Source organism: Pogona vitticeps, chromosome 7 (genome assembly GCF_051106095.1).
Source record: "Pogona vitticeps strain Pit_001003342236 chromosome 7, PviZW2.1, whole genome shotgun sequence".
Classification (NCBI taxonomy): domain Eukaryota; kingdom Metazoa; phylum Chordata; class Lepidosauria; order Squamata; family Agamidae; genus Pogona; species Pogona vitticeps.
The window spans coordinates 21,499,093-21,513,245 of NC_135789.1; the positions used below are offsets into that span (position 1 = coordinate 21,499,093).

The 14,153-nt window shown below is 49.0% G+C and overlaps 2 long non-coding RNA genes across 3 annotated transcripts in view; one reads left to right on the forward strand and one right to left on the reverse strand.

The window, feature by feature from the left end:
* Positions 1 to 868: 868 nt before the first annotated feature.
* On the reverse strand, positions 869 to 6,075 carry LOC144584075 (uncharacterized). Of its 2 annotated transcripts, none has more exons than XR_013538109.1 (3): positions 5,553 to 6,075; positions 3,646 to 3,700; positions 869 to 960 (listed from the first exon to the last, which is right to left on the reverse strand). It is a non-coding gene; the product is annotated as an uncharacterized LOC144584075 (long non-coding RNA). The 2 variants fall into 2 exon arrangements; XR_013538110.1 differs by having other exon boundaries at positions 3,646 to 3,705.
* Positions 6,076 to 6,944: 869 nt separating this feature from the next.
* The window catches only part of LOC144584077 (uncharacterized), a 28,351-nt gene continuing 21,142 nt past the window's right edge, over positions 6,945 to 14,153 (forward strand). The window contains exon 1 of the long non-coding RNA XR_013538112.1: positions 6,945 to 7,440. This is a non-coding gene — a long non-coding RNA (uncharacterized LOC144584077). The remainder of the gene's footprint in view (positions 7,441 to 14,153) is intronic.

Sequence of the window (14,153 nt, forward strand, 5' to 3'; positions counted from 1 at the left end):
CTATCTATCTATCTATCTATCTATCTATCTATCTATCTATCTATCTATCTATCTATCTATCTATCTATCTATCTATCTATCTATCTATCTATCTATCTATCTATCTATCTATCTATCTATCTATCTATCTATCTATCTATCTATCTATCTATCTATCATCTATCTGTCTGTCTGTCTCTGACTGACTGTCTGTCTGTCTGTCTGTCTGTCTGTCTGTCTGTCTGTCTGTCATCTACCCGACCCCCTCCCCTTCCTCACCTGAGTTATGAAGCGGTCCAGTCCATGGGCTCCTCCTCCACATAGGAGGAAGGAGCCCAATCCATCGGTTCCTCATCCGCTGTTCCCGACGGGCTCCATTCCATCGGCTCTGCTGCTTTGGGGACAGAAAGAAGAGTCCAAGTTCTACCAGAAGACAATGACTAGATAACTAACCAATGAACTAACTAACAGCCCATTCTAGGCTCCCAGGGGTGGGACCTCGGACCGCAATGAGTGTGGGGTTTGCCAGCATGGGGTGCCCCCCCCGCTTGGCCCATTCCCACTGGGGAAACCGACACACATCTGTGCCCCCTCCACCCTCACCCGTGGGACTGCCAAAGGCAGGGAACCTCCCTGGCCAAGCCTCTAGGGCGCCCCACAGCCCTCCCCTCCGGAACGACAGGGCTGGGAGTCCAGAGCCTCACCGGGCATCCATCCTGGCTGGGCAAGGAACCCACCCAGGCAGGGCCCGAGGGTGCACCCGCTGGGAGACCCACTGCCTCCACCTTCTCACACACACCCCCCAAAGGGCGGTGGCTTCCCACCCACCCCACGGACCGGGTGGAGGGAGACCATCCCCGACCCCTGGCCCCCCTGCCCAAGGCCCCACCTGGAGGTACCGATGAAGCCTGGCTTGAGGCAAGGAATGATGGAATTGCTGGGGACCCGTTTGCCTTCCTCTTTCTGGATGGCCCTTTCGCTCTGCAGAAATGGGGAGAAGTGGGGTGGGGGGAGATATCCCTGAGTCAAGACTTGCAGGACCTCCTCCTCTGGGGAGCAGAAGAGCCGCCGCTCAGCCAGGAGAGCTCTCGGGGGGCCCCCCTAGAAATTTTGTCCTGCAGGGGCACTGACAGGTGGACTACAATGGCCATCGTCCTTTGCCACTCTCTGCCCGGCCACAATTGACCAATTCTAGGAAGACCTACAACACCTTCTAGAACTGACACCAAAGAAAGAGGTTCTTCTCATTCTAGGGGACTGGAATGCTAAAGTAGGGAGTCAAGAGATAAAAGGAGTTCAGAAAGAAGCAGGGCAAAGGCTAGTAGAGTTTTGTCAAGAGAACAAGCTGGTCATCACAAACACTCTTTTCCAACAACACAAGAGGCGATTCTGCACATGGACATCACCAGATGGGCAATACCGAAATCAGATCGGTTATGTTCTCTGCAGCCAAAGATGGAGAAGCTCTATACAGTCAGCAAAACAAGACCTGGAGCTGATTGTGGCTCTGATCATCAGCTTCTTATAGCAAAATTCAAGCTTAAACTAAAGAAAGTAGGAAAAACCACTGGGCTAGTCAGGTATAATCTACACAAAATCCCTTATAAATACACAGTGGAAATAAAGAACAGATTTAAGGAAGTAGGCTTGGTGGACGGAGTGCCTGAAGGACTATGGATGGAGGCTTGTAACATTGTACAGGAGGCAGCAATAAAAACCATCCCAAAGAAAAGGAAATGCAAGAAAGCAAAGTGGCTGTCCAACGAGGCCTTACAAATAGCAGAGAAGAGAAGGGAAACCAAATGCAAGGGAGATAGGGAAAGTTGCAGAAAATTGAATGTAGACTTCCAAAGAATAGTAAGGAGTGACAAGAGGGCCTTCTTAAATGAACAATGGAAAGAAATAGAGGAAAATAACAGAAAAGGAAAAACCAGAGATCTGTTCAGGAAAATTGGAGATATCAGAGGAACCTTTGGTGCAAGGATGGACATGATAAAGGACAAAAATGGAAGGGACCTCATAGAAGCAGAAGACATCAAGAAGAGGTGGCAAGAATACACAGAGGAATTATATCAGAAAGATTTGGATATCCCAGACAACCCAGACAATGTAGTTGCTGACCTAGAGCCAGACATCCTGGAGAGTGAAGTCAAGTGGGCCTTAGAAAGCGTGGCTAACAACAAGGCCAGTGGAGGTGATGACATTCCAGTTGAACTATTTAAAATCTTAAAAGATGATGCTGTTAAGGTGCTACATTCAATATGCCAGCTAGTTTGGAAAACTCAACAGTGGCCAGAGGATTGGAAAAGATCAGTCTACAACCCAATCCCAAAAAAGGCCAGTGCCAAAGAATGCTCCAACTACTGTACAATTGCACTCATTTCACACGCTAGAAAGGTTATGCTCAAAATCCTCCAAGGAAGGCTTCAGCAGTATGTGGACCGAGAACTCCCAGAAATACAAGCTGGATTTCAAAGGGGCAGAGGAACCAGAGACCAAATTGCTAACATGCGCTGGATTATGGAGAACGCCAGAGAGTTCCAGAAAAACATCTACTTCTGCTCCATTACCTATGCAAAAGCCTTTGACTGAGTGGACCACAACAAACTATGGCAAGTCCTTAAAGAAATGGGCGTGCCTGACCACCTTATCCATCTCCTGAGAAATCTATACGTGGAACAGGAAGGAACAGTTAGAACTGGATATGGAACAACTGATTGATTCAAAATTGGGAATGGAGTACGACAAGGCTGTACGTTGTCTCTCTGCTAATTTAAATTATGCGACTGGACTGGATGGATCCCAAACTGGAATTAAGATTTCCAGAAGAAGTATCAAAAACCTCAGATTTGCAAACAATAACACCCTGGTGGCAGAAAGTGAGGAGGAATTAAAGAACCTCTTAATGAGGGTGAAGGAGAGCGCAAAAAATGGTCTGAAGCTCAACGTTGAAAGAACTACGATCGTGACCATTGGCCCCATCACATCCTGGCAAATAGAAGGGGAAGATATGGAAGCCGTGACAGATTTTACTTTCTTGGCCTCCATGATCACTGCAGATGGAGACAGCAGCCATGAAATCAAAAGGCACCTTCTTCTTGGGAGGAAAGCAATGACAAACCTAGAGAGCATCTTAAAAAGCAGAGACATCACCTTGCCTACAAAGCTCTGCATAATCAAAGGTATGTTTTTTCCCAGTCATGATGTATGGAAGTGAGAGCTGGACCATAAAGAAGGCTGACCACTGAAGAATTGATGCTTTTGAATTGTGGTGCTGGAGGAGACTCTTGAGAGTCCCCTGGACTGCAAGGAGAACAAACCTATCAATTTTGAAGGAAATCAACCCTGAGTGCTCACTGGAAGGACAGATCCTGAAACTGAGGCTCCAATCCTTTGGCCCTCTCATGAGAAGACCCCCTGGAAAAGATGCTGATGCTGGGAAAGTGTGCAGGCAAGAGGAGAAGGGGACGACAGAGGACGAGACGGCTGGACAGGGTCATCGAAGTGACCGTGACTTTGACCAAACTCTAGGAGCCCGTGGAAGACAGGAGGACCTGGCATGCTCGGTCCAGGGGGTCACAAAGAGTCGGACACGACTAAACAACAACAAGCCCCCGCCCTCCCGCGCTGCCCCTCCTCCCCGGGAGACCAACCACGTGACCTTACCTGGCCTGGGCGTGAACAAAGGTCACAGAGGGGGAGCTCCATCCACTGAAGCGCACTGCTCTTGAAGCCATTGGGAAAAGAGAGATAGAGGGAAAAGAGGTTAGAATGAGCAGAGGACAAACAGGGAGAGGATAAAGAGTGGGAGAAAGCAGAAAAGGAGCCAGCGGGCAGGTAGGGTGGGCAACGAATAACGGTCGAGTGGAATCCCTGGAGAGAACTGGCCAATGGGCACGGGCGGAATGCCCCAGACAACGGTGGTCACTCCGAGCAACGATGGAAGTTGGGGGTGGGGCTTTGCTTAGGCCCCTCCCCAGGCTGTGCACACCTGGCTGCTCTCTGGCCCTGAGCCATGCCCCCCGCCCCCTGGGAAGAAGCGTGCCCACCTGGACTAGAGGGAGGAGGTGGGCACGGCTGACAGGTGGGCCCCTCCCACAGCTGAAAGTAAGAGGGCAAAGGTGCACAACTCAAAATGTTCCAAAATGGTTCAAAAATGTATAGCTGCCTTGTGCTCACTTTCCTCTGATTCTTTGAAGGAATTTTTAGAAACATTTTCATGTAAATTTTGCAGGTTTCATGCCATTCTCTCATCAATATTAAGTGGTAAGGGAGGCATTTCCTGGTGTTATCTTTAAATTCTAAGGTACAATAACAGATTGGGCCACTAGGGGGAGCTAGATAATGCTTTTTTATTCCCTTCCGCATCTTTGGCTAATATGATGCATGGGATGCAATGAATGACTTACTCAACAGGAGTAACCGCAGCAATAAGCGAAACCTGGCTACCGGAATGTATTGACTTATGGAATACAGTACATTTATTTTAAAATGAAATAGCCTTAATTTGGGCTGGCCCTGGTTCACCCCACCTCTGTGTATGAGGTTGGAAAGCCTGCACACCGTTTTTGACTCCTCTCAGAAAACCGTGGAGGGGAGCAGTTTCCCACCCAGACAACCGCAGGCTTCCTTCACCCATCCTTGCAAAGGGTGGCCTGGCTGTATGGAATTGATGTTCCCCTTCTCTTCCCCGCTGGGCTCCTCTCTGATCCCATCCTGGAAGGGTGACCTCCTTCAAGAAGGCCGCCGGCTGACCTTGATCTCTGTCCGTGCCACGTGGCCTCCAGGAGAGGAGAGCGGCTGTACGAGTTTTTTTTATGTTTTTTTACTATCACCATAGTTGATATAAGTTTTAGAGTTACATACAACTCTTTACTCCTGTGTAATCAGAACCTTGCAAAATATTGGGGTGTGTGTGTGTTTCCACTTTGGAATTCTATCAAAGGCGCCCAGCAAAGGAAAGGGGGGGAGGAGAGGCAAAGTCCCTGAAATGCTAAATGATTACGTGGTGCGTTTGTTTCTTTGAAACCTTGGCTCCAAATCAGTCATTTTTGCAAAATAACTGGAATTCAGTGAAATGAACTTTCTCAATTTCTAGCCATCAGAGTCCCAGGGAGAGGAACGCGATTAGAGATGATTAGCACATTTGAACAGTTTGGATTTACATCTTAGTTAGGGGACCGTGAGTTTCATTCTGGGGGTTTTATATCCCTCTCCCTTCAAATCTCTGACATTTTACTGAAACCTCTTCATTTTTGCGTTTTGTGTTCTTGTTTATTTAAACGAAAATCAATATAGTTCTTTGCGGAATTGCCTTAGCGTGGCATCATTTACTTTGTCTTTCTATATAGGCCACTAATAATTTTTTTAAAAAAATCATACACTATGCGAGCTGAGTTGTTGTGGGTAAATCCCACTTTTTCAAAGCCAGTCCCACTTCTTGCTTTGAAGAAGTGAGATTTACCCATAAAAATTCAGCTTGCAGAGTGTATGATTTTTTAAAAACAAAAATTATTGGTATAAAAGTATCGCCTATTCTTGCATTTGTATTTTGTAAAAGCCATACAGCTCACCTCTTTTATTTCCTCTTTCTTTTCTTTCTTCATTCGTTTCACAGTGTGGCACAATGTAAAACTGTGGACATATATGAAATATAGGTAAAATGAGAAACACATTAAAATATTAAGATAATCAGACTGTTTTTGAGCACAGCGAGCTACTTTCATAGCACCATCTCAGTCCTTTGCTAGGTCTTCTTTCGCATACCCGGTGGGGCATAAACTGTGTGCCCAGAAGTGCTGCCTTGATTGAATTTCCCCTCAGTCACAGAAAGCTTGTCCTGCAGCCAGGTAGTCCCATATTATTATTTTTTTTTGGACTTATATACCGCCCCATAGCACTACAAGCACTCTCCGGGCGGTTTACAATTTTAATTATACAGGCTACACATTGCCCCCCCAGCAAGCTGGGTACTCATTTTACCGACCTCGGAAGAATGGAAGGCTGAGTCAACCTTGAGCCAGCTACCTGGGATTTGAACCCCAGGTCGTGAGCACACTTTTTAGCTGCAATACAGTGTTTTAACCACTGCGCCACGAGGCTGATCAGAGTAAAAAAAGAGAGAAAATCAAGCAAATTTACTTCATAATATAATGCTCTTTATTTCTGATGTCCGGCTGTGACTGCTATTGCTTTGGTAGCCAAAACAATCCTAAACTGCAGAAGGGCATCAGCAGGTGTGAGAAAACCACAACTTTGGGGAAACACACAAAAATATATATTTGGAGAAAGAAACTGTTGGGAGGGAGGCCAAAAGCATCATAAAGAGAGGTCACACCCAAGAACTACAGAATGTCGTGACTAGGATTATTGAACAGCGGTACTTGACGCTGCAACATTTTATTACAGGGTTCCCTTGGTCTTTTTCAGAGTTCCAACTTTAGATTTTGTGAGTTTTCCTGCAGCTGCGAGGTAATATGAGAAATGCATAGTGATAAATAAGCCGCAAACAGGATGGCTCTTTACCTTGGAAGGGGTGGGATGACATGTCCCAGAATCCCCATTTATTGTGCTTGTTGGGTGGGGTTTATGGGAGATGAAGTCAAGCCAGAGCTGTAGCTAGCCTTTCTGGCCTCTGGAACCAGCGGCAGCCTCTCCAACCGAGGGAGGCTTTAAAAAAAGAAGGAACACGGACGGGTCGCCCTAACTCTTACCCAGAGGTCCATGGCTTGCTTTTCGTGCCCTTTCCATCTGGGTGCCTGGGCACAAAGCCTCCGTTGAGCGGCCCTAGTTATTGCCCCGAATCAAAGACAGTCCAGGGACCCACAGCTGAGCATCACCCTCTGAGCACAACCAAACCACACCTGGAGCTTGTAACTCCTCTCTTTCCCTCTCTTCCTCCCTTCCCCCCCCCAAATCCTAGGTAGATCCGAGGGTGCTGGATAATATCTCAGTGAGTCGGAGTCCCTGGCTGCAGAGCCAAGGGGTTGGGAGTTCGAATTCCCACGATGCCTCCTGGGAGAAGAGCCAGCCTGACCGGCCTTGGGCAAATGGCAGAGCCCAAAAGGAAGACATGGTTTCAAGCCACTTCTGAGCACTCTCTCTTTACCTAGAAAACCCTGAGAAGGGTCCCCGTCGGCTTTCCAGCCTGCAGTTCTTATTAGAAGAATACTCATCCAAGGCGTGGCCTCACCAGGAGCTGTGGAACTCCCAGGAGCTTCCGCCAACGAATCCATTGGCCAAGGATGCTGGGACTTGTAGTCTAACCACATCTGGAGGTGCACCTGTCGTTCTTTGTCTGGGCGATGAACAGGTTATCGGGGGGGAAGCCTCTTTCTCCATATCTATCAGCACGTAAATGGGAAGAGAGAGAGACAGGCACCACGTCCTCCTTCTCAATGTCCACGTCGAGCAGAACATTCCTCTGGCACATCAAATCGCATCCTTGCAACTCTCCCACGGGTAAGATCCTGTTTTCAAGGACAGGGAGCCTGTCTCCTGCAACAGGGACATGTGGAGCTGTGGGGTTTTCCTGTATTGGTTGCACTTCGTAGCTTTCAGCCATTTCCCGCTGACCATTAAACCACGGGTCTTAACCTAACAGGCTTAACAAATAGGATTCTAGCCATAGACATGCAGAGGTGGAGGCAGAGATGAATGTATTTAACCTGCTAGCCTCTCTCCGGCCCGGAGGTCTCAAAGGGTCATCTAGTCCAACCCCAGGCTGCAGAACAAAATCATAGGACACAGCCTTCTGTCCTAAGCAGCCAACGACTTTGTTCTAGATTTATTTATTTTTTAAAAAAATATTTAAAATATTTTTATCCCACCTTTCTCCTTAAAAAACAACTCGAGGTTCCTGGAAGATGAATGGGCCCTAGCAGTGAGCTGAGTAAGGAAATGCACTCTGCATGTCCTCAGAGGCAGCTCTCCCAAACAATAGCAGCAGGTTTTTTTCCCCATTCCTTGCAAAGTGTCAGGTTTAACCCGGCACCTCCCCATCTCGGTTCTCGAAGGGCTGTGCTTGGATGGCCCCAGGGGTCCCGTCAAGGATGAGACCGCTTGGGGTACTCCGAAGCCCATCCCGTGCCCCAGGGATGCTTATCTGCTGGTTCTTCTGGAGATTCCCTGGCGCTCTGAAGGAGGAAGCGTGGCAGGTTCCGCGTGGGAAAGGGGCTTTTTTGCTAAGCCTTCCCGTGGTCCCTGATGGCCAGGGATGGATGGGAATTGTAGTCCAAAAAGGAGTGGCTTTCCTGAGTTCCAATTCTATTCAGTCCTAAACTCCTGCGTGGCTACCGGGGGACTGGAAGGCCAAGCCCTCAATTGGGTTTGCAAATATCTATTGCTAGCTTTGTGGCTCTGGGTTTTTCTCCCTGCTGCAGCTCGGCTCCCCTCTCCCAGCATCGCTGGGAATTTTCTACCCACAAACCAGTGCTCCCCGTCCAGGATCTCTGTGTGTGTGTGTGTTTGTGTGTGTGTGTGCGTGTGTGTGTGTGTGTGTTGGGAGTATGTGTGGAAATATACGGTGTTATGCAAAGCCAGATCATGGGTCCCTTTTCAGCCCATGGTCGGATCCGCTTTGGTGGGCATCGGAAGCCCATCTGGGTAGAGGAGGCTGGCAGTTGTCATCCGGCCGCCTCTCCGAGGGTGCAAACTTTGGAAGGCTGGTGCCTGAGCGCGCCTGGATCTGTGCTCCTGCCTCTTAGAGGATGATGTTCTCCCCTGAACTCTGCCCAGGCTGGATCCCTTGGGAGTCAGGTGGAGGAGAAGGTGGTGTTTTTCTTCCGGGCGGTGGGGGGGCATCCCTCTCTTCCCCTTCCTGATTTCCAAAGGGGGCTTCAAGACCCAGGTAAGGTTGATGGACTCCCTCTGCCTTGGGGCCCTGCCGGGTTCAACCTTTTCGTGTCTCTTTGGGGCAGCTTTCGCCTGCGGCCTGAGGGTCTCCTCTCGGGTCTTGAGCAGTACCTTTGACCAATTTAGTGCTGCTTCAATTTATTATCGAGTGGCTTTTTTAAAAAAAGCCTGGAAAATGAGATGTTTCAGGAAGTGACCGCGCTGGGTGCTTCTGCCAGCCTCCTGCCACCCTGGCTGGTAGCCTCCAGAGAGGCTGAACTACAAATCCTATTGGCCCCTACTCCTGTCAACTCCCTGATGGGAACTGTAGTTCAACCGGTGGAGGGGGTGCATGGATGTTCAGCGTTGAGGATCTAAAGGGAGGGCAGCCGGTAGGCTAAGCACACGGTTGTCACTTCTGACTTATGGGAACCCTGGCAGGATTTTTGAGGCATGTGAAATGTTCAAGAAGTCGTTTCCCATTGCAAACACCCCCCCCCATGAGTGTCCACGGCCAAGTGAGGATTTGAACCCAGGTCTCTTAATTCCTAGTCTATCGGTACCATGGTAACCTTCAGCTGTATCATCAGGAGGCGCCCTTCTCTCCATTCCGCCACCTTCCTAGGTGCATTTGGTGGGGCCTTCTCTGTGGCTGCTCCCAGAGACTCTGGAACTCCCTGCCACTGGAGGCCAGCTGGGCCCCATCTTTGCTCTCCTTCCTCATGCAGCTAAAAGACTTTTCTCTTCAGGCAAGCTTTCCCTGAGTGACTGGCTTCCTTAAGGAGGGTTTTAAACTAGGCAGTTGCCCCTTACTGCTTTGAATGCGTTTTGGGTACTGCTTTTGGATACTGTATTTTAGGGTGGTATTTGTTTCGTCCTTCTTAGTATTTGTATACCTGTACTTAACTGCTTTTAGCTTTAAATAATGTTTTTTGCTGATGTAAGCCACCTTGTGTCCTTTTTACAGAAGAAAGGTGGGGTAAAAATATTTCAAATAAATCCATTTATTAGCAGACGCATTGACATCAATCATGCAGAGATAATTCACACCTTCCCAATCTCCTTCAGCTGGGTTAGTCTACCTCCCTTTAGGGCAAAGAGCAGCTCTTGGGATAGGGGGCTGGATTGAACCTCCCCTTCGCTCTGACCATTGGGCTGCTGGCTGTAACGTGGAGACCCCCCCGAAAACATGCAGGGGTTCCGTAAAAAGAAGCACAACGCTCAGCCCTTCCTGATGACCGGACGCACACTTTAAGTGTCCAGGGTAGTTGTGTCTGGATGGGGGAAGCCTTGTTTATTTTTTCCCATGGGGCGCATGGCAGAATTCAATGCACTGTCTGGCAAAATCGCTTTACAAGTTGCTGTGGCTTAACATGAGCCATGAATTCGTATGGATAATATGGGGGCTTTAATAGGGGTCATCTCCTCCACAGCTTACTCCAAGTTATAATACCTACCGAGGAGTTGACTCATCAGATCTCCATTGAGTCAATGGGCCTACTCTTGTCCAATTTACTACAAATCCAGAACTGCATTCTGAGAGTTTTACCTGGCTGGCAAGACACCGAAATGTGGCTCACTTGGGGGGAAAGTCCTTAATTGGACAGCTTTGAGGCTTAAGTAGGCCTAGCTCCGAGGCCTAGCTGTCTTCTGGCTCAGAAGGAAAGCTCCCACCGAGCACCAGGAGAGGAACAGGAAGCTGGGAGGGGAATAGGCCCAGCGCGGCCTCCAAGCTGTCCAGTTGAGGCCTTTTCTCTCAGGCGAGACACATTTCGTTGTTGATAAAGTGTGTGTCAGTCGGGTAGAATTCCAAGAAGGAAGGATTATGGGCTCTGTGGTCTAGGAAACCCAAAACTCCCATCTGGATGGTCCTTCGCAAGCAAGCCAAGCTCCTTGTCGGTTGCTTGGAAAGGAAGACCTTCCGGTCCAGCTGGGGCTTCCTTCAGCACCCCGGAGAGCTCCCGCGAAGCCCATTCTCCTTAGAAGGGGAGGCACAGACATCGCCTTGGCTGAGATGAGAATGGTAGATTGGGGGATTCCCTCCTTCCTTCAGGGGGGCTCTCTGAGGAAGATCTGTAGCCCGTGGGACACCACCGGACTGGGGTGCAAAGCGAAGGCACCAGGAGGAGAGCCTGAGCCGCTAACAGGCAACCCCTGCCTGTTCTCTCTGGACTCTGTCCGTGACTGGTGGTGATGGAGACAGTGTCCCTGGAGCACCCGATCCAGAGTGTGCAACAGCATGTGACTTTCCTGAAGAAACAGCAGCTGGAGCTGCTCCATGACTTGCACCTGGAGATTTTGCACCTGCAAAAGAAGCACTGCACGGGTGAGTCCCCCATCCCCCGGGTTCTGTGGGGCTTCGGGCCTGCAGTGGGGCCTGCCTTTGGCTTCCCTGCGGATCCTCTGCAACCCTGGCAAGACGGTTTCAAAAGGACGTGTCTTGGCAGTCGAGGTCTGCGCGTTGCCAGAGTGGGTTTCTCACTGCCTTCGTGGAAGAATCGAGCCCCGTTTTCCCCCTCCGTCTTTCCTGGTCTCAGCACCTCCTCGTTATTGCTTTTGTTGGCCACTGATTCCGGGTCAGAAATCCTTGCTCATTTCGGAGACCGACTAGGGATCAATGGCCCACCTCGGCCCTATGGAGAGATTGTCTGGTTTCTGATGTAACAATGACTTAGCTTGCATGGAAAGGTTTGAAGACCTTTTTTCTCCTGAGGACCCAAAATTACCGTCTCCAAATAAACATTTTCCGGCGGAGGGGGAAGCACCTACATCCGGATCAGCATTGAGAGCTTCGCTTCCCCTCACCCACCCTCTCTTCTCTGCCCCAGTTTCATGGGAAACCTTTGGAGCGGCTCCCTGCCTCTGGGACTAGACAGGGCTGCTCATTTTCTCTAGCTGGTTTGCAAAAGAAAGATTAAAATGGGGGACCCTTTTCCCTGCTCTTAACTTAAGGCATTTTATTCATTCACCTGCCATTTCTTTTCCCCAGAGCTGCTGAACTGCATCTCTGCATTTGGGTGACACAACCTTTCCTGCCTTAATCTGCTAAATTATTAAGAGGAGGCAGTGAAGAGGCAGAACCTCCCTACTGTCTGCCTCCTTCTGCCTTGAAGCTCTAAATACGCCAGGATTTCAGAGCATTCCTCTGAGCAGAAAATAATGCGCCCACTGGCTAGTCTGCAAGATAGATAGATAGATAGATAGATAGATAGATAGATAGATAGATAGATAGATAGATAGATAGATAGATAGATAGATAGATAGATAGATAGATAGATAGATAGATAGATAGATAGATAGATAGATAGATAGATAGATAGATAGATAGATAAAACCTGGATTAGTTGGATCGATAGATTGATCGATCCCATGAGACTGAGTGCTGTGCTTCCTCCTACATATTGCTGGACTCCAACTCCCCATCATCCTATCCTGGACGGATGATGGGAGTTGAGCCACGCATTGCCAAGCCCAGCTTTGCAGGGATCAAGCCTGGTGACGTCAGGACAGGAGGGAGGAGGCCTGCCGTCTCCCAGGGGCCGATCCAGTTCTGCTTGGTGAGGTGGGTCGGCAGAGGGACCGACCCACCTCACCAAGCAGTAGTTTGGGCCATACATCATGAAGGCTGAATAAAGCCACCGTGGTTGAAAGCAGTGTCTCTTCAGGTGTCCGTCGATGGAGAGCTACAACGGAAGAGGTCTGTTGCTGAGCGTGGAATGTTGCTTTTTAGAACGCTGTAGTTTCTTCCAGTTATTAGATAAGCAGTGCTACTGATGTGCCATCAAGTCTCATCCCAATTGTGACGACTATTTGTTTCTATGCAGTATTTTGACAAGACCGTGGGTTGGACGGCATGTCTCCTTGGGCCCTTCGGTCTAATTTCTGGAATCCAGCCGAGAGTCCGGGCCGTGTTCCTGGATCCACCCAGGATGCCCAGATTTCGGCAGCAGCCAGGGGTGCTTTTGCACAGGGAGAACTCGTGCGCCAGCCACGCCCGTTCCTTGAGAGGCCTGGTTTGGCCACACGGGTGCAGGCCTTAGTGGCCTCATCCCGTCTGGATGATCGGGATGTGCGCTATGTGGGGGCTGCCTTGGACGTCGGCTTTGACACCTCAGCCGGAGCGAGATGCACCTGCCAGACTGCTGACTGGGGGGGGGGTCGCAGTTATAGGGGGCATTTAAAGGCCCTGCGACAGCCGCTGCTCTGGCGACCCGTCCGTTTCCAGGCCCACTTCAAATGGCTGGACATTACCGACAACACCCTCTATACCGTATATCCCACTGACACCCAAAGGGCCATCTCTCGCCATCCTGGCCTTCTCAGTGTTTAAAATCCTCAGAGGAGGCCCTCTGCTCGGCCCCATCGTCCAGCCCAGGCCCAGCGGATGGGGACCTGAGACAGAGCCTTCTCGGGGGCAGCTCCCAGGGTATGGGGGGGTCTCCTCCGAGGGGGGGAGATCAGGAGGACCCCCATCCCTTTTCTCCTTCCACCGACCCCTGGAGACCCATCTCTCCAGGCAGGCTTTTAACAAGGAGGATGGACTTCCTGAATGACGTTTTTTAAAATTTAACGTTTGACCTGATTTAATGATTCAGTGTTTTAAAATAAGTTTGACAGTTTGTATTTCTTTAAATACAAGCTGGAAGGGACCCTGTGAGGTCATCCAGTCCAGCCCCTGCCAAGGAAAGCCCAGCGGGGGAATCGAACTCCCAACCTCTTGTTCTGCAGCCAGATGCCTATGCCACTGAGCTATCCAGATGTTTGCTGCTATGGTTTATTGTAAAGGCAGTGGAAATGACCGATAGGATTCTGGTAAATATTTCAAATGGTTGTTATTTATTTAATTTCTCCAAGGGTCATCTAGTCCAACCCCTGGCTACAGCCCAAAATCATAAGTGATGCTCAGCACCAACTAGAACACAGCCTTCAGTCCTAAGCAGCCCAGAACTTCATTCTAGATTTATTTATTTTAAAATATAATACCTAATACTTAATTATTCTTTTTTCTTTCTGCTATAATATACCCTGTTTCTTGCCATCTTTGGGGGAAAATTATTCTATCTTTTAATTATGCAAATTATGCTATGTTTGTGATGTGTTATTTGTTTAATTTTTTAGTGTGTGTTGTAAGCCGCCTAGAGTGGTCACAATTGACTAGATAGGCAGGGGGAAAATGAAATAAATAAATAAATAAATATTTAAATATTTAAAATCTGCTCTGCCCACCATCCTGTTTAGCCCTCCCTAGAATGACCCCAGGACCATCAATGGGCCCCAAGCCCAGTCAAATGGTGTGCATTGAACTGGAGGAACTGCAGTTGATTCAGTTCTGTTTTCATTAA